Here is an 18,663-nt window from a genome sequence, read left to right on the forward strand (position 1 = left end):
GAATCATCCAGCCCCAAATGTCAATAGTGCCCAGGCTGAGACTCAGTGGACTGAGGGCGCCAGGAGGGCGAGCACATGGGGCAGGAAATCACACAGCATGTCTGGGAAATCCCAGCGGATTCGGCGTGGCCTCGTGCCCTTACAGGCGAGGGCAAGGAGTCTGGAGGTGGCCAAATTGTGAAAAACCTTGTCGGCTATCATGAGCTAAGTTTTGGTCCTGTTTTGTGCGCCTTATACTTGCCCTAAAGTAGCCCTAATGTTAGAGGAAAACTATCTCAGTCCACCGTATTGGGAAGCAATAGCCTGAGAGAGCCCAAGTTCCTGTATCATCTTCAATTTTCCTTCTCTTCATAATTAAAATTAAAAAAAAATTAAGTAAGGTGTCGTTCCCCTACAAGTTTAAAATCAGTGCTTTAGGTAGACCGGCACGTATGTGTAATCCAGGATGAGATGCTTGAATGAGCCGGATCGGCCCTGAAGAATTTCGAACAAGGGGATGAGAGGAGCTGGTGTGTGAGTCTGAGGTCTCTGTCATGCAGGGTTGCATACGCGTGGGCCAGTTCAGCAGTGCTGACACAACCAGCTCCCAGAGGACTGATTCCTGATCTGGTGCCATTGAGATCCAAGGTCACAGCTGATTTTGAACCGTCTGCCAGCAGCAAGGGGACAAGAGGAGCAGGCTCCGTGAGTAGACAGAAGACCAGGGGCTTCTAAAGGCTCTGGATCGGCCACTCATTAGCTGTGTGACCTGAAGAAAATCACTTCACCTCTCTGGTCTCAGGTGAGAAGAGTTAGCTGGATGAGAAGAGCTTGTAGGCTCCGGGCCTCGCACTCTGCACTGCTGGGAGTAGGGGAAGCCTTTTTGCAAGGTGCTCACACAGTGGGTGTCCTAGGAAGTCAGCTGCATTTGGCCGGCCCCTGCACACCAAAGACGGTGGAGTTTTGGGTTTGGGGAGGGCCTGGTGGAAATTTAGCAGCAGTGAGTTTAATTTTCCACTTTCGTAACTTCATTCCTTTGAGTCTTGAGAATTCTTTGGCCTTCAAGAGTCCCTTATTGTTATACAAATCTCCGGAATCCCTATCAGCTGACCTGTTAGGCGTTGGAGAAGCCTTCAGTGCAGTGCAGATTAACGAGAATGAACTTGGAAGCACAGGAGAGGCCCGCGTGCGGTACAAGAGCATAACTACTGTTAACATTCTCTCAGACACATTTACTCACCTGTTCATTTAGGTAAAGCTCTTTCTCTCTGGGACACAAAACATTTTACAAAACTAGAAATGGATTGTTTCCACCTGCCCAAAGGGCCGCTGATGAACAAAAGGCTCATACAGTGAAAGAGGAGGGGGATGGGACCAAGCACCTTTGTCCTTGGTGGCCACAGGCTCTGAACCGTCTTCCAGGACATCCACGTGGTAGCCCTGAGGCAGTCCTTAACCCCCTCCCGTCCGTGTCCTCATCTGTGAACTTAGAAGTTGAAGGAGAGGGCCCTGCACCTCCTTCGGCTCTAAACTTGCAGGATTGTGAGGGTTGAGCCTCCGGCTCCATGCTGACTCCGCGGTAAAAGCTGGGGAATATAACTCTGGTTAGTAAGCGAACTTCCGATGAGGCGGTGACGGGAAACAGGGCTGCTCCATGGGCATCTCTGCACTGACAGTATGGCTATTGCTCAATAAGTAATCGATAAGGAAAAAGAATGGCTCCAGATTGAAAGTTGCCCCATTGAAGGGAGGAAACCAGAAAGCCATGGGTGGGAGTGGGCAGTGGGGCCCCAAGAGGAGGAGAGAGCCTGGGCAGGGGAATGTGGGTCCTGCTGCTGTCGCTTGGACCTCAGGCAGCCAATCCCGGTGTCGTTTGGGAAGACAGACTTAAAAAGAATTTGGGGACTGCCCCCTTGACTCACCAGAACTTGTAAAATACATTCTTCCTTTTTCATCCTCGTTTTACCGGAGTTATTCACGTAGGAATGACATAGTCCTATCATGGGACAATTTTCAAAGGCAGTCCACGTGACCTGAGTATGCAGCTTTTGGGGCATTTGTATGTGGACAAGCTCCTCCAGCATCACCCCCTGTCCCCGGGCTCCTTCTTCCATGGATCTGTCTGTGGGTTGGTCCTGCACCCCCCAACCTCAGAGTAACCCCTGATGGACAATCCAGGATGATCCCTCTCGTGCACGGGAAGCTAGTAGAGTCCTGTGTCGGTGGGTGAGCTGGATCGGGAGGGAGACAGAGGTGGGGGTGAGGCAGGCCCCGGCCGATGGCAGAACCCGCCTCCAAGGCTGGCCTCCAACTGAACTGATGCCCTGGAAGGATTCAGGAGGTCAGAGGTGTGTTGACAGACTTTTTATTATTTTTGAGCATTAAAAACGCAAATTTTGTTGTATATGAAATATTCATAAATTGGCCCAATTGCACATTTCTATTGATTGCTGCAGAGAAATAGGTGTCTCAGCAGTACAAACCATGGGTACCATACAAAAGATGTTTTTTTGAGAATCACCTTTGCTGAGATGCCAGGCGGCCTCTTATCTCCACGGGCTGTTCCTCCACCCACTCCTGAGAACAAAGCCCACGGAGGCCCCATGGCACACTCCAGCTACACTTGGGCTCCTGGGCCAGAGCTGGGCTCACTCCCTGGGGTGGGGGTGGGGGTACCTAGTATTAGATCCCCTCTGGGAGCCAGGAGGCCGAGTGTTGAGTCTGGATCCCAAGGCCAGTCCTTGGGCCTCCAGCTAGCCCACCCAACTGGTGCCTCACCAGAGCCAAAGCGCCATGACCCTATGCTGGTACCAGGCCGTGTCCTAGTGCCCCCAACAGCCCTATAAGGAGTCACCACCGTTGCCCCATTTTCAGATGAGGACATGGAGGTGCTGGGGGGGAAGGGTGAGAAACTTGCTGAGCCAGCAGTGGCAGATGCCAAGTTCCAAACTCAGGCAGTCTTGCCCTGGAGTTCACATCCTGAACCACCGTGCCGGCCATTCCCCATGTGGTCAGGGACTGAGCGGGACTCCAGGGCCCTTTCAGAGGATCTGCAAGGTCAGAACTAATTTCATAACAACACTAAGATGCTATTGACCTTCATCCCTCTTCCCCTCAGAAGCATGCAGTGGGGTCTTCTGGTGGCTGCCCCAGGTGTGCTGGCATCATCATGCTGACAATAAGGGCATGCATGCTTGTGTTCTTGTGTCTTACAAAGCCTTGGCTTTAATTTCTAATAGGTCAATGTTGATAGATATAGACCACTTATCTCTTTGTCTCTTTATGTCTCTTTGGATTTCTCTATAATTTTTGATGTAAAGAGGTCCTTAGACAAAATGGTTTGAGATGTGCTACTCTGGACCAGGCACCCCCCAGTTGGCTTCTTTGCTCCTGTTTTCTGGTCCCACCCTATGCCTGTCCAGCCCCGAGGCCACCCCCGCCCACCCAGACCTCAGCTGGGGGCACTTCTCCAACTCACAGTCGCCAGGCGTGTTCCATGGCTGATCATTCTCACACTTGGCTGGAGCCAGATTCTCCTTTGGGTATCTGGCACATGAAAGTAGAGCGAGCCCGGGCATTGTCAGAGCAACACGTGTCCATGATGGAGTTCCGCAAAAGGCAGCATTCAGTGACGGCATCTGCTCCGGATGCTGTGTGGGTTCCAGAAGTGGATCGTTGGTTCCTGTGCTAATTCTCTGAGCCACCCCAGCAACTGTCAAATATCTTTTTATCACTTAAGTTTGTTTGAATAAACAGAAGCTGAACTCACAGGGAAGTCGTAACATACCCTTCTTGGGTTCCCCTACTCCATCCGCTTAACGTGGTCCACTAATTTACCTTCGGGCCCCGTCAACTGGCCAATTGCTCATCTCCTGCCTGAAGCTGCCGGGGTCTTGTTCCCTGCGGATCACCCCACCCCCACCCCCAAGCCAGTGTCAGGCGGCTTTGTCTCCATGTCTCTGCACCTGTCCCATAGCTCCTCAAGGGAGACATCATGCCTCAAGCTTCAGTGCTAAGATGAGACAAACAAAACCTGTAGGTGGATTGGTCCAGGCACCCTTTGGAATATCTTATTGTTGGGGCTCAGACTCCACAAAGGAACCTGGGTGCCTCTCTCCCCTGAGCAGCCAGACCGATTGGCACAGAATCCTCCTCTAGTAATAGGCTGGCTATTATGTAGCATGAGAAAGTTTAATCAAAAGAAAAACAGCCAACATTCACCATGAAGTAACAGGAAAGATGCAGGAATTCCATGTTGCACCACGAACATTCCCTCTGCCATTTACCATCAGCAGTGTGTTGACCAGCAGCCCACCAAACACATGTCCGCCCACCCAAAAATAGGTCCATATCCCAACCCCAGGAAGTTGTGAATGTGACCCCATTTAGGAAAAGGGTTTTTGCAGATGTGATCAAATTAAAGATCTTGAGATGAGATCATCCTGGCTTCCCAGGGTGGGCCCTAAATCCGGTGACAAGTATCCTTACAAGAATCACCCAGAGGAGAGACCGAGAGAAGAGGAGAAGGTCACGTGGGGATGGGGGTGGAGGCAGGAGTGGTGCAGCCATACAGCCAGGAGAACCTGCAGTCCCCAGAGCTGGAAGAGGCAGAGAAGAGAAGCGTGGTTACAGCCCCTGAGGGAGCACAGCCCTGCTGCCACTATGACTTTGGACTTCTGCCCTCTGGAGCCGTGAGAAACTAGATTTCTGTGGTCCTTTGTGATGGCAGCGGCAGGAGCCCACCACCTTCTATGGAAAGCCTATGATCCTGGGACTGCTGCTTGCTGGCCGCCCTCTGATCCTGGAAGGGGTTTTGGGGAGGGTGGCCGCTCCACTGTCTCATCCGATGCGCGAGGGCCCTGTCCCCTACCTTCCCTACAGCTTGTGGGTGGAGAAGCCGCCTATGTGCTGGGGTGCACTGTGTCCGGGTCCCCTGCCTCTGCTGTGTTCCGGAGCTGCCAGTGACGTCCACAGGTCTCCTCGGTCACTGTGACTATTTCAGCGTTTCACTGGTACGTAGAGCATGACCCACACGAGTTCCAGCAAAAAGCAAGAGGCATTTATTCTGCAGATGAATGGACCCCAAGGGCCAAAAGCGCAGTCAGGTCCTACGGAGGGCCAAGAGCAGATACTGAGAAGCGTCCAGAACGCAGGCAGTCACTTGATAGCTTATCAAAGGTTTTTTTTTACGGTTCTTTTCGTTTCTCTGTACCGGCTTTCCTTGCCTCTGTGAGACAGCTTACGAAGGCCACCCACCTGCCTCACATCAGTTCTGGCTTCCCGATTGGCCTCACCTCTGTCGAGAGAGCTGTGGAGAGTCGGCAGCTCTAATTCCAGCTCCAAATTCTTGGGCGAGAGAAGCTCATCGGGAGAGACCGCGGGCTGAGGCCGAATGCGCAGCATCAGGCAGTGCAAGCGAGGCAAGCGCGCCCGCTGGGGCAGTGCGGACGGTTCTCGGAGAAGGGGTCCGCGGTTTGTCGGACGTAAGCAGGTGCCGGGGCCCTGTCTCTGGCGGGGGTGCAGCCCTGGCGACAAGGGCCACACCAAGGCTCTCTCGGTCTTCAAGCTCTGCACACACTGAGCGCTGAGCTCGTGCAGACGCTCTTCATCTGCCCTCTCACAGTGGCCCTTCCCGACCCATCTCTCCAGCTGTCCCGCACGGGGGACAGAACACATTCTTGTTGAAAACCCGACTTTCAACAGCCCTGTGTGCTTCCAACACCCCACACTGGACTGAGTCTCTTCCAGGAAGCGTCTCCGCTGCACGTTTGCTAACGTGCCCGCCTTCCAAACGCACCTGCCGATCTCCTCCCTCTTCGGCCCGGCAGACACAGGTACCAACGGGGAAAACACCGAATCGCAGAGCCCCCCCCCCCACTCTCCCTCATCCCAAGGGGTGGGGATTCCGCTTCAGGATGATGACTAAGTACACATGTTGGAGACTCACCTTCAGACCCCCTCCAGGTGCGCACGAAGGAGGTCCGAACTCAGGCGTTGCCTCAGCTGGCCAGAGGTCACCGACGTGGACGTTCTCTGATGGGGACAGAAAACAGTGTTCTGTTTCTGTGTATGGGTGTACGTGTGTAGCTGAACCTGCAGCACCAAGATTAATACCCAATTTCCGAAGAAGTGAGAGAAGAAACACAGTAGACGGGAAATGGGAAACACTGAGCCCCCGGCAACTCAGGTGGGACTTCGAATTTCCACCCTCCGCCACGGCCCGCTTCATGGTCGGCTGCCCCTGCATAATGGAATTTGAAAGCGCCTCCCAAGCAAAGGGCAGAGCACCCTGTTAGGTCTGAAAATGAATAATGATGAACCCCAGGCTTAGTCCTGGTTGGATAAGGATAAATAAAATTAAAATTCGGAAATTTGTTTTAAATGGGTTGTTAATTGCTGTTGAGCTTTAAATATTTGAGTTTATTAATTTCTCCCTCACCCCCTGAATTATATTTCAGCAACATTCCCCTGTTATTAGGCTATTAAATCAGACATATCAAAAAGGAAGCATTTATTTATATCTTCAGAGACATGTACATCTAATTAAGACTGTGTTACTGTGCATATATTATATCAGGCAAATGCTGTCTGTGATCTCAGCCTCTTCAGCTCTGAAGGGCCTCCACGAGTGTTTGGAAGATGTAACTTCAGCTGGATGAGGAAGACATCCTGTAAGATTTCTTAAGAAACTTCACCCCGAAAGAAGCGGCTGCTCCTGGACAGTAAAAAGCCCCTTCTTAAAGTTAAAGAATCCAAGATGGCAACCTCCAGAAAACAAGAGATTTGAAAACTGGCCGCACTGCCAGAATGTTCCTGTGTTAATAAAAATAGTGAAACTGGCTAACATTTAGAGAGCACCTGCTGAATGCCACAAACTCTTAGTGAATGTTCATTACCTCGTGTAATGCTCCCAACAGCTCAAGGGGGGAGAGAATATTTTTACCCCCATTTTACAGATGAGCAAAACAGAGGCTTAAGAAGATTAACTGATTTCCTAAGAGGCAGAGGCAGGACTAAAATGAAGGCTTGCCTGACTGGAGCCCAGGCTTTTTCCACTTGATTTCTTTTCAGAGTCGAGAAGAGTTCATTCATTCTAGGACTTTCTCGGCCAAGGTGATATCAGCCCTCCCCCCAACAAGGTGATGAAAATTGGTTTTAGGGATCAAAAATCACGTTAGTTTTATGTATAAAGCACAGATAAGCATACAGTACATAAACTGATAAACAGTATTTCTGTGATACTACAGCTTGTCAGGCAAGGACACTTAGGAAGAAATGTCTGAAAGGGCATCTTAGGGAGAAGTCCATGAAAAGAAGGAGAGAAATGCTGTTTCATAGCAATTGCTGGAATGCCCCCCCCCAATCATTCACCTGTCCTTGTGTATGATAATAATACCACTGCATGCCTGTTGCTACGTCTGCTTTCTTTTTACAAGGCAGATAAACTGGACATAAGCAAGCCCTGTGGGCCCTTCCGATGGTAAAGCACCAGTGTTCGAATGCAAAGTCAGAAAAACTCAGGATTGAATCACGAGTCTAGCCCTTCCAGTTCATGAGTCCTTGGGCGAGACACCAACCTCAAAGCATCTCTGTTTTCTCACTGGGAAACCCAGAGTCTTCCTGTATGGTAAGCATTTTACCCATATTCTACCCTAGACTCCTACTGTCCAATATGGAGACCACTAGTCACATGTGGCTATTTAAAATTAAATTCCTTAAAATGAAATAAAATTTAGTATTTAGTTCCTCAGCCACACTAGCCACATATCAAGGTCTCAGGAGTCATACATGGTTACCAATTGGACAATATAGATAAGGGACATTTCTATCACCATAAAAAATGCTACTGGACAGTGTTGTTCTGCAGACAGTAATACCAAGAAGACAGGAAACTTGCCCGCAAAGGGTGGTTACTTTTCATTTGACAATTTTTAGTGACAATCCCCTTTGTGCAGGCCCTATTCTGAGCACAAGAAAAGATCTATAATTGAACCAAATTTCCTACATTGGAGGAAGCGATTATTGCCATTATTTTTACTGCAGGTTTTTGTGATTTCCTAGTGAGTGGGCAAGAGTGTAGTATTTAAAAATATTAGTAAGTAGTTAAGCAATGTGACTTAGAGACTGAGCAGGGTGTTAGGAGTAAATTTACTTATTCTCTCTAAGACTTACTTTCCTCATCTGTAAAATGGGTATGGTAATAATTTCACAGGCTCGTTTTGAAGATTAATTAAGGACATGGATGAAGAGGGTTTACATACAGTGTTCGAATCTAGTTTGTTCATATAATACGGTATTTCCTCGGCTGTATGGGTTTTATTGGTTTGCTATTAAAGATCTAGTTCAGGATATTCCTAAAGGCTACCTGACAAAATGATACTGAAGTCATGCTTAAGGTGCCATTGGAATCCGGATATTCTTTAGTGCACATTTGACAATGCATCGGTCACATAATAATCTAACAGCATTCTTGCTGGGCTTGGTTGCTGTAATGACAGGATGTTACCTTGAAGATGTTCGAGAAAATATAATTGAATTCGCGTACTGTAAAGGTAAGGAAAGTAAAATGCTGGGAAGTGAGGTGCCCAAGGTCACAGCTTGCAGAGACAGACTAGAACGGGGGTCTCTACTCATCACATACAATGTGCTTAGCATTTCAGCAAATGGCCTTCAATCTCTGTCTCTCTGGCAGCGGCTCCACCTCCCCAAAGAAAGTTACTACCAACACCTGACCATCCCTCAGGCCAGTCAGTCTCCTCATCCTGGGGCAACGAAGTGGGCATTCACTCAAACTAATGCAGCCCGGAGAGCACTCGAGGTGCACTCGGGAATAGTTCCCGTGACCCCCACAGCAGTCCTGGTGCTGGCGACCTGGGGAGAAGTTTCCCTTCCCTCGTTTTAGGTGCTGCTTTGTGCATTTCGTTATCTCCCCACCAAACCTAAGGAGTCTCTCTCCAAAACTACAGGCCCGGGAGGGGAGGCACTTTCCCCTTTCTCCTCCTTGATGTTAAGGTATCCAGTGCTAGGGATCATCTACCAGGAGATGTGCCCGAGTTAACTCCTTTTTTCTGGTCCCTGCATGGAAAAGAATCTTGTGCTTTCTCCCATTTTAAGTGACACATTCAAATTTTGATAGAAAGAGTAAACGTTGAAGAGAAATTGCACATATAGATCCTTGGATACAAAGCAGGTAATAGTATAATCCTCAGCCAGGTTTGAACTTGTACCAGAAAGGGAGGAGTTTTACAAAAGTGATCAATTTCACTTGATGGATGTGAGGCTGTGAATAAAGAAGACTTTTTTTTTTTTTTTTGTATAAAGGACTTTTTCTTACTTTCTTGTCCTCCAGCATCCAAAACATTTTTATATTCCCATTAGAAAGCCCAGAGAATGAAAATTACAGCGGACTCTGGATTATTCATGGGCCACCTGGATGCTTCCACCTACTGCCGCCAAGGTGGGTCCCCATCCAATTACATAGTTCAGGCAGTGAGGGAGGTGGGCTCCTTAGTTCTCTCTTTTCCTGACTTCCCCTCTGCCAGGGGGAGGGAGCGAGGGTGGGGAAAAAGGAGCCGAGCAGAGAGAGGGCGCTTTTCCCAGGAACTTGTGCAGAAGGGGGTTGCATCAGCATTTCAAAGCCAAGTAACACAGGAAGAATAACTTGATCACCAAACAGCTGCATTACTAATGTGTGTGAATTTGGGGTAGCCGTATACGTTTGATTTTTCTGTTAGAAATGTTTCTAAGGAATTAAACAATTTAGTGTCTGAGTAACAGGCACCAATATGGTTTGGCCATTGTAGGAGACAAGTGTGCAGTTACAGATCAATGAAGTTGTACAAGTGATCAGATTATGCTTGGGTTTTGAGAAGTTTTCTTTTTTTAAGGAGTATGGGTGAATCTTTATGACATGATTGAATTTGTAACAGAAAGCCTGGCCTTGCAATTGGAGGCTGATTGGGATCATCATAAAGTGCTTGTATTTCCTTTGGAATCTTACGGCATTGAGGGCGTACAAAAATGTCCCAACAGGAAGAGGAGGGAAGAGCAGGAAGTGTATGGATCCTTAGATAAGTATGGAAACTGTCACAGAATAGCACACTGTCCTGTCCCCTCCACACCCACGGAGCAAGCAAGCAATCACAAACTCATTTGTACATGCACTGTTGATTGCCTGGCTGCCTTAGCACTTTTAACGGTGAGGGCTTTTCTCTGCGGACAGGCAGGGCGCTCTGGATGTTCTCTAGGGCTACGCAAAAATGGGGACTGATTTCAATTTGGATAAAGGTAACGTGGCTAAACCTCTGTCTGCATCATGGCTCATTTGGAGATCAGAATAACAAAGGAATAGAATTTCTTGCCCATCTGTGAAGAGCTTTAAGTTAGAGTTAACTCAGAGGATCCCTGGGAGCAGATGGAATGATCCAGTAGATGAGCAAGCACGCTCTCGCCTACCATGTCTCTGGGGGCCTGGCAGCCTCCTGGGCCCCGCCAGCCTGGAGCAGGAGCGCCTAACTGACCTCTGACAGTGTGGTCTGCTGCATTTCTTTCCTCCCTTCCTTCTTGGCTTGTTTGGTGGCTCAGCACCACTCATTCTGGCTCCATAACTCACAGTGCCCAGTTTTCCAATAGTTACTTTAATTTATGACATGGTTTGGACACACGCATTGGCCATGACCTTGGCCCTCAGCCCAGAATATTATTTTCAGCATTTATCCTCTAGCTCTCCCTTTGCAACCACGGGCAGGAGATGCTCCATCCTACCACGGCCCCACGGCCCAGGCCCAGGGGGACAAAGGCCAGGGCAAACCTAGTGCAGTTTCCACCCCCAGCTCCCAATCAGGTAAGAGGTCCACATGGGAGTGGGGCGGAGTGATGGAGTTGGCTGAGTTTGCGGCTGTGCGTCCTACTTTTACAATGACATACCAAATACGTTTCTTCTGGCAGCACTCGGGTCGCTGCACTCATCCTATAAAGAAACTTGGCACTCACTCAGGTTTTACCTTTGAGGGGACAAAACATATCCATGTAGCACCTGGAGAAGATGTACAAAGCTAGGTTGTTGAGCCGTGCCAATGGATATGCTTGGATCACATATTCACCCCAATATAGAAGCACTCTTAACGAGGGAGGGACAACAGAATAAGATCTCTCCCAGAGCACTGAGTTCACGCTGGGCCTGAAGGACATGATGGACATATCCCATGCATGGGTAGTAAAGAATGAGGTTAGACAGTACCCACATGAGCCACACAGAGAAGCGGGATCTGGCGGACACCCTGACGGAACAGAAGAATGGGATCTAAGTCCCCACCACTGGGCCACGGATAACCACATAGGGCGGGCACAGCCATCGCCCAACAGAACAGGTCCCAGAGCTGACACGTCACCGGAGAGAAGTGTTCAGGAATGGAAAAGCCCTATAAACAGACCTAGAAGGAACAGGGAGGACATTTAAACTAGTGTAGGACCAAAGAGTTTCTATTTGTTGTTACTCTAGTGCTGTTTATTCAGGTGATACTCTAAAACACACTCAACTGTGTGTACAGGATGAATAATGTATTTCGTAATTTACATTTTTCTAATTGAAAAAAATTCAGGAATTGCCCCAAGTAAATCGCATGCATGATTTAACAGGAGATGAATAACATTTTAACTATGAAAAAAGCTCTGAAATGGTGCTGTTTCCAAACAAAATAGAATTAGAGAATGGTTCTAATCCTTGGTTCTGTGCTTTCATGAGATTAGCCGCTGGAAGGGGTTCGCGTACAGAGCCAATGCAGAGCAAGAACTAGTCAGTCCACCTCTTACTGGGGTGGCATTTGAAACTTCTGAAGGTGCCTCTGAATCGATTCTGTCACTTGCTCCTCAGGCCAACTACAGAAGGCAGGAGATGGTTTTGTGTGTCACCGGACAGAAAGCCGCCTCCGTGAGCCCAACGCCATCCTCTCCAGAGAGCGGTGGAAAGACCAGCGCGCGGCCAACCTTCCACGCTCGGTGAGCACTTACTGCTCTGACTGCTTCAGACCTTCCCTCCTTGCCGGGAGCTCCACCTCTTCTTGGGGAAAGCCGCTTCTCTCTCGCTCCGAATCTGGTGAACGCTCCCAGCCAGGGCCCCTGACCTGACCTGAGGCGACCAGAGTCTTTTTTGGGGACTTTACAACTGTGATCAGGCTTGGGATGAGGAGATGGGCAGTTTGGTCAAGTTTTAATTTTCTTTCTTGGGGCAAAATTGTGAGATGTGTGGGGTGAGCTGGGGGGCAGGAGCTGTTGGTGGCTGTGTGTCCCGGGCATGTGTAGGAGGTTTAAGAAAAATAAAAACAATATGCAGTGAGAACAGAGAGAATCTTCCCAGCATTCGAATTTATGGTCCCAGTGGTTTTTGAGACTCTGTTGCTTCTTTTCCATGGTTACTTGAGACTTTCAATAGACTTCTTTTTTTTTTTTTTTTGCTTCAACTATTTCAAGTTGAGTTCATGTCCCTTAAAAAAACAAAGGAGTCCTAACTAACACAGCTGTCCTCAATATTACCCTGCAATCAGTGTCACTTCTACCCCCATGAACCTTTAATAATCTACTTTTGTATAAGAAGAAATAAGGTTCAATAAAGTTAAGTAAGTTGGTCCTAATCTTATGTTGAGTTATTGGTATAATTATGTCACTCACCAGTACATGTTATTAGGACCGTACATGTAATCAATAAAGTTTCACATATACTATCTGCTTTGATTTCTATGAAAAGCCCTTGAAACAGATTGGAAAAGAACTGTGAACCCCAACTTTAGAGGAGACAGCTGACGTTCATAATTGTAGGTGATGTCCCTGTTCTCAATCAGCGAGTGATGGGACGGGGCTTGAACCCATGGCTTCCGACATAACGCCCAATGCTCCTTCTAACCACACCTCACTGTGCATCTGAACATACATACAACACACATAGACATGCCTGCAGGAAAAGGTCCATTTCAATTAAAAATGAAAATCAAATACGGCGAAATAACTGTCTTTCTTAGGATAATTTTTACAAAGTGTTGTAAGATATCGTTGCCCATGATTATTTGTACTTTAATTTTGTGCCAAAACATCGGTTTAGGACCCACTAGCTCCTCTGCAGATCTAACTGGGGTAAAATATCTTCCATTATCTTGAGACTTGATAAAATATAAATAGCTTGTACTTTGTCTCTCTTGGTTTTGATACCTAATGAAATGTGAAAAAGCAAGATGACACATAAAAGAAGAGCAAAAGATAACTAATTTAGAGATTAACTTTGGAAAAGCTCCAAAATTAGATCATGTAATTAGTTCACAGTTTAGAAGCCTTTGGTGGAATAAGATTTATGCAAACAAATTCCATTCACATAGTTTAGGAAGACTGAATGATTTTATAGATGAATCACGCTTAAAATTGAGGATTACATAAGCCTTGTTCCTCATTTTCTCTTTTATATCAACGGGTTTAAACAACCAAGAAAATCCAAGAATGGGCACTGAATTGTTCACTGGAAAAACTGATGGTGGGCACTAACATGGTGGAAAGAAGACTCCAACAAAGCTGAATTATAGCAAGTCTCTAAAAGGCATAAACATCCCTTGAAGGCAAGTAGCCAAGGTTGGTGGGCTCCAAACGTGGTCTGCTCTGGTTTTCACGTCTTTGTGCAGTCCTGTACAGGGGTGACAGGCGTCAGAGGCAAGGCTGGATCACCGGTTTTGAAGCTGGATTTTTGTTGCTGGTTCAGGAGATCCGACATATAAAATGGTCAAAGGTGAACTGCTGTCATTGTATGGGTCAGGGACGGAAACACAGAAGCCCAGGGCACTCTGATAGCCACCGGCCACTTGGAGCACTTATGACTTGATGTTAGCTGTACCACCGTACGCTCAAACACTGATCACAGTCGTGTGATCACAATTTAACACGTTCCTCAATGGCAAATCTTCCTCAGATGATGAGACTTCAGATTTAAGACCCATCTATGCAGATGACGACTTACCAGTATAAACAAACCAGGTAATTGAATAAGTAAACTCCTCAAATATTAAAAAGAAATTGTTTTTTCTTTTCATCCGAACTGACTGCTGGTTGTCTGTATGGGCAAAATAAAATGATTATCTCATTGTGCGAATACTTCTTGGACAGCTCTTCCCTGCTTACAAACCAGCCTTTCTTTTGGACAAGTCAGTACGTGTCCACACTGTCAGAGGAAAGGGAAGACAGGTCAGGGGAGTCTCGCACTTGCCACTTGGCCAGTAAACTTTTTCATTCAGTTTGGATTTAGGCTCAGCTGTGAAGCATGTGTCTCAGTGCAGGGCGGTAACAGTTTCAGGTTGGACAAAGATTGGTGTGTACCAGGAGCCTCTCCCCCGGCTTCCATGAAAACAGCTGGGGCTGGTCGGCCTGTTCCTAGCATGTTTGAGAACTCTGTGTAAACATTCTGAAATAGGCAGTATTTCTAAACTTTGCAATGAGTTGGGCGAAGGTTTCAAGGATCAAATATTTGAAAATGTTTGAGAAACACAAATTATACCGTGAGATAGACCCTTGAGAAAAATGGCACTGAATGTAAAACCGGCATTTTTTAACATTTCAGTTTTGAGGGAAGACTTCATATAGACAATCTCATTTGCTCCTTGCTGTTTTAATACTGATTCGGGTCAGTTCTGGTTTGAGAAAAGACGACGTCCTGCAACGCTTTTCTGTTTGGAGGAAACCTGACAGTAATGAAGTTGCTCTACGAAAAGCAGAGGGTAGACGAGAGAGGAGGTCTACAAGTTGTTGAGAGTGTAAATGATAAGTGTTGCACATTTCGTGTGAATTTGGTTGTATTTAAAAAAGCAAGTGAGAAGTTATAAATCGTTTTCAGAAATAGATATATTTTTATTTGAAATAATTAAAAATGTCCAATTTTGTCTACATTTCTCAAAATGCGACCATTTCACTGACATTTTGCATGTTTTATTTTAATGTCAGGAGACACATTGTCTTAACAGTATTGGCACATAATTTTTCCCTGCATCCTTGGAACCTGAGCATTTCTGTGACCCTGGAGTAGTTTCTACGAAGTTCCCGGAGAGGACGCTCAGTCCATGAGACACCAAGCAATTTGCTAATTGGGGACAAACTTTTTTTCTTAACAAATTTTATTTCTTATTATATAATTAATTCTTGCTTATTATAGAAAATATAGCTAAGAAAAAATAATAAAATAATAAATAATAAAATGCAATTTCTTTCTTCTAAATCCTCATTAGAAATAATAATATTGCTATATCTTTGCCCAGTTATGATTATTTATATAAAATAAATTCCCAGAAATGATATTATAGCCCCAAGGCACACAAATCCTAAATACTATGATATATGGTAACAAGTTATCTTGCAGAAAACTCCTATGAATTTTTAGTATTATCATTAGTATATGAGAATATCAGTTTACTTGCTTTGTTTATGGTGGATTATATCGATAAGACATATTTTAAAAATTTACAGGTAAAAAGATAATTTTCATTTTCCTGGACAAAACTTCTGCACTGTACATAGTTTTTCTTCAGCTTCCTCTACCCTGCAAGCTGTCACCTGTATGTGCTAGTCTCCCCCTACCCCAAAAAGGTATCTTGGATTCCCAGGGAACCCTGTTCTAGCACGTTCTAGTACATTCTAGTATGTTCCTCTACATGACACTGTTGCAAGGGCCTGAGCTCTTCCTCCCTTAGTGTATTCTGTTTTTTTTTTTTTTTAAGATTTTATTTATTTATTCGACAGAGATAGAGACAGCCAGCGAGAGAGGGAACACAAGCAGGGGGAGTGGGAGAGGAAGAGGCAGGCTCATAGCGGAGGAGCCTGATGTGGGGCTCGATCCCATATCGCCAGGATCCTGCCCTGAGCCGAAGGCAGATGCTTAACCACTGTGCCACCCAGGCGCCCCTGTTTTGTTTTGTTTTTGAGAGGCAGGGAAGGGTAGAGGGACAGAGAGAGAATCCCAAGATCCTGAGATCATGATCTGAGCTGAAATCAAGGGTCGGACACTTAACCAAATGAGGTACCAGGCACCCCAATTCTGTATTTTAAAATATGTTGGGTTTTTTTCTTCCCTGCTAAGGTGAATCCAATACAATAATTTCAGTCAGAGCCTAACAACGGATGACATCTCCCAGATATACACAGGTTTATCAATAACCGGAATCTTAAAAAGTGCACTGATGAGGAATGTATTTTTAGTAAAGGGAACTTTTCTTGGAGACCTTCAGCTCCATGCAGATCATGGCCTTCTCCTGTGGCCCTTAAACAGCCAGCCCTGCTGTTTTCCACTGTATGGTGGGTGGGAGATGCCAGTCCCAGCCTAGGCCTGGCGATGAGTGTGGGGTGGTCCCTTCACACTAGGTGTGCTCTGGGCGACAGGTGCCTTCTGCAGGGCTCCAGCAGCCTCAAGTATGGGATAGAAGTTGGACTTACTCACTGAATACTCACACTGATTTTCCACGTTTTATACAAAATTCCCTTCTGGAATACCTTCCAAACAATGCATTTTTTTCTCAGTGCTGTTGGCGGTAGGGAGCTGGAACAATTTTGTGAAGGTTTCAGTAAATTTTTCCTTAAAACCTGGATACAGTTTTCTTTCAACTCAGACATAGCCAAGTGCCTATTCATCCAGACAAGTAAGTAATAGATGACTATGGAATAATGCTGAGTTAATGCCATTCCCTGTCAGCGTCTCAGATGAAAGACCATTAACATTTTCTGTGTGAACGTTTTGTCTTCGTTTTTATTGATGACACTGATTTAAAGACCCTCTGGTTTAAGCTGAGAATATGTAATGTTTAGATTATATAACCATTACATAAATAGAGTAGAGTCAACTATTATCTGAACTTCAAATAACTATTAATCAAGTAACCAGTTTTTTTTTTGGGGGGGAGTGGGAAATAGTAGACTATGCTCTGTATTTTATCCCAGTGTGAAAGAAACAAATACTAACACTCAACAACTAATTTTCAGTTTGTCACAAAAGTGCGTATGTTAAAAGGGAAGTTGGAGATTTAGTTTCTGGTTTCCCTCCTTCAGCCACAGACAGCAGCAGTGTGGGCTGTATGGGGTCAGAGGTAGGATTTCTTAACTTTTCTTGTACCCTATCAAGATAGGTGATGAGAGCCAGGTTAAGTATTTCTTGAATCAAGCAAGAATTCTCAAAAACAACAAACACAATCTTAGCCTTTTTGTATATTATGACCTACAAATGAAAATAAATACCAGTTGAGGGGCAATATATTTTTTTTTTTAAAAAGAAGAAAAAAGTACCCTTTTAAGCCCCATATCGTGACACACAAGTATTAAAGATAATTACAAAGCCGCAGAGCCCTGGGTGAGTGGGGACCCTGACTGCTCTGGTCTTCCGTGTTCACAGGAGAACAGGATGGAAAGGGGAGGCCAGGAGGATGATTAAAGGGCTGGAAAGATGACTTTCTGGCAGTGTGATATTAAGGCCATTAATATGTCTGCATTTCAGTTCCAGTGTGCTAATATATTATTTTACCTATTAAAATATCATAAAGATTACCTATAATTAAAGATGATTTAGAGCCTAAGTCATAAGTAGATCCAACTTCATGCAAACACATTTAAAGTGAATTCACTTTAAAGTGGAATTTAGCTAGCCTAATGAAAACAGTATCTACAAGACGCTGAAAAGACAGAGAAAAGAAAGACACTATATATGGTCAGTACGATAAAAACTCTGACAACCCTTTTATGGATTCACACCCAAATAGTTTGTCTTGAAGGAAAGTGTATAAAGCGCTGCTTAAAAGAAAATGTTGGTTAGTTCTTTGTTTTCTAATAAACAATGTATTTCCAATATTGAAACTCTGTCCTTCATTTCCTTCATCACTGGGAAGAGCTGGCCAGCCCGTTCTCCTTTTTCAATCAATCAGCATGTTTTACTTCACATTTGTACCGACTTGAAACAACAGTTACATTTGCAACTCCAGAAAGCAAAGATGAAACTTTGTTCTTGCTTTTGTGTTGAGCCCTACAATTTATTTCTCTCCTGGCAACAGATTTTAAATCTCTCTTCCTCCCCCTCTCTCTTTTCTTCCTTTTCATGGGAACTGTTTGGTGAGTGCCGACAAAGCCCTGTGTGTGTGTGTGTGTGTGTGTGTGTGTGTGTGTTTCCCTTTGCCTGGTTTCTGTGTCAGTGCGCACAGGCACGCATTCATTAACGTAATTCCTCAACATCCAGCAAGAGCGCATCACAAACCCGGGAGAAAAGCCTCATAAATATTTAGATGTTCCCTCTACCTTCCAAACTGGAGTGAAAAGCTTATTTAGTGAAGAGTTGGTTTCGGTTCATCTGCATGTGAATCAAGATGGGGGACAAAAGGATGAAAAGGTGATGGAAACTCGAATACAAACCCTATGGTCTCCAGGGGGTCATTCATCTTGTTCTTGTCAATATCAGCGCGGGGCTTGGCTTTTTTCTGCGCATGAGCAAACAGAGCCGGTTTCCAAAGACAGCTGGCAAAGGATGTATATGCTTTGTTCTATCTTGTAGTTTCCTAAGGAATGAAATTGCTTTACACTTTATATTTGACTGATTTCTGCATTCTTCTGAGTTGCTGCTAGCCATATGAGTGCTGCGTCTATATTTAGTATTGTATACAAATACACAAGACAGGCAGTATGAACAAG

At 45.7% G+C, this 18,663-nt stretch overlaps 1 long non-coding RNA gene across 1 annotated transcript in view; it reads right to left on the minus strand.

Moving 5' to 3' along the window:
• Positions 1-18,663, minus strand: part of LOC148109294 (uncharacterized) — an 18,938-nt gene continuing 275 nt past the window's right edge. Inside the window, exons 2-3 of the long non-coding RNA XR_015726166.1 lie at positions 3,458-18,530; positions 1-2,303 (exon numbers count right to left, since the gene is read on the minus strand). This is a non-coding gene — a long non-coding RNA (uncharacterized LOC148109294). The remainder of the gene's footprint in view (positions 2,304-3,457; positions 18,531-18,663) is intronic.

This window comes from Ursus americanus, chromosome 11, assembly GCF_024610735.1.
Source record: "Ursus americanus isolate L20-20 chromosome 11, mUrsAme1.1.p, whole genome shotgun sequence".
Taxonomy (NCBI): Eukaryota; Metazoa; Chordata; class Mammalia; order Carnivora; family Ursidae; genus Ursus; species Ursus americanus.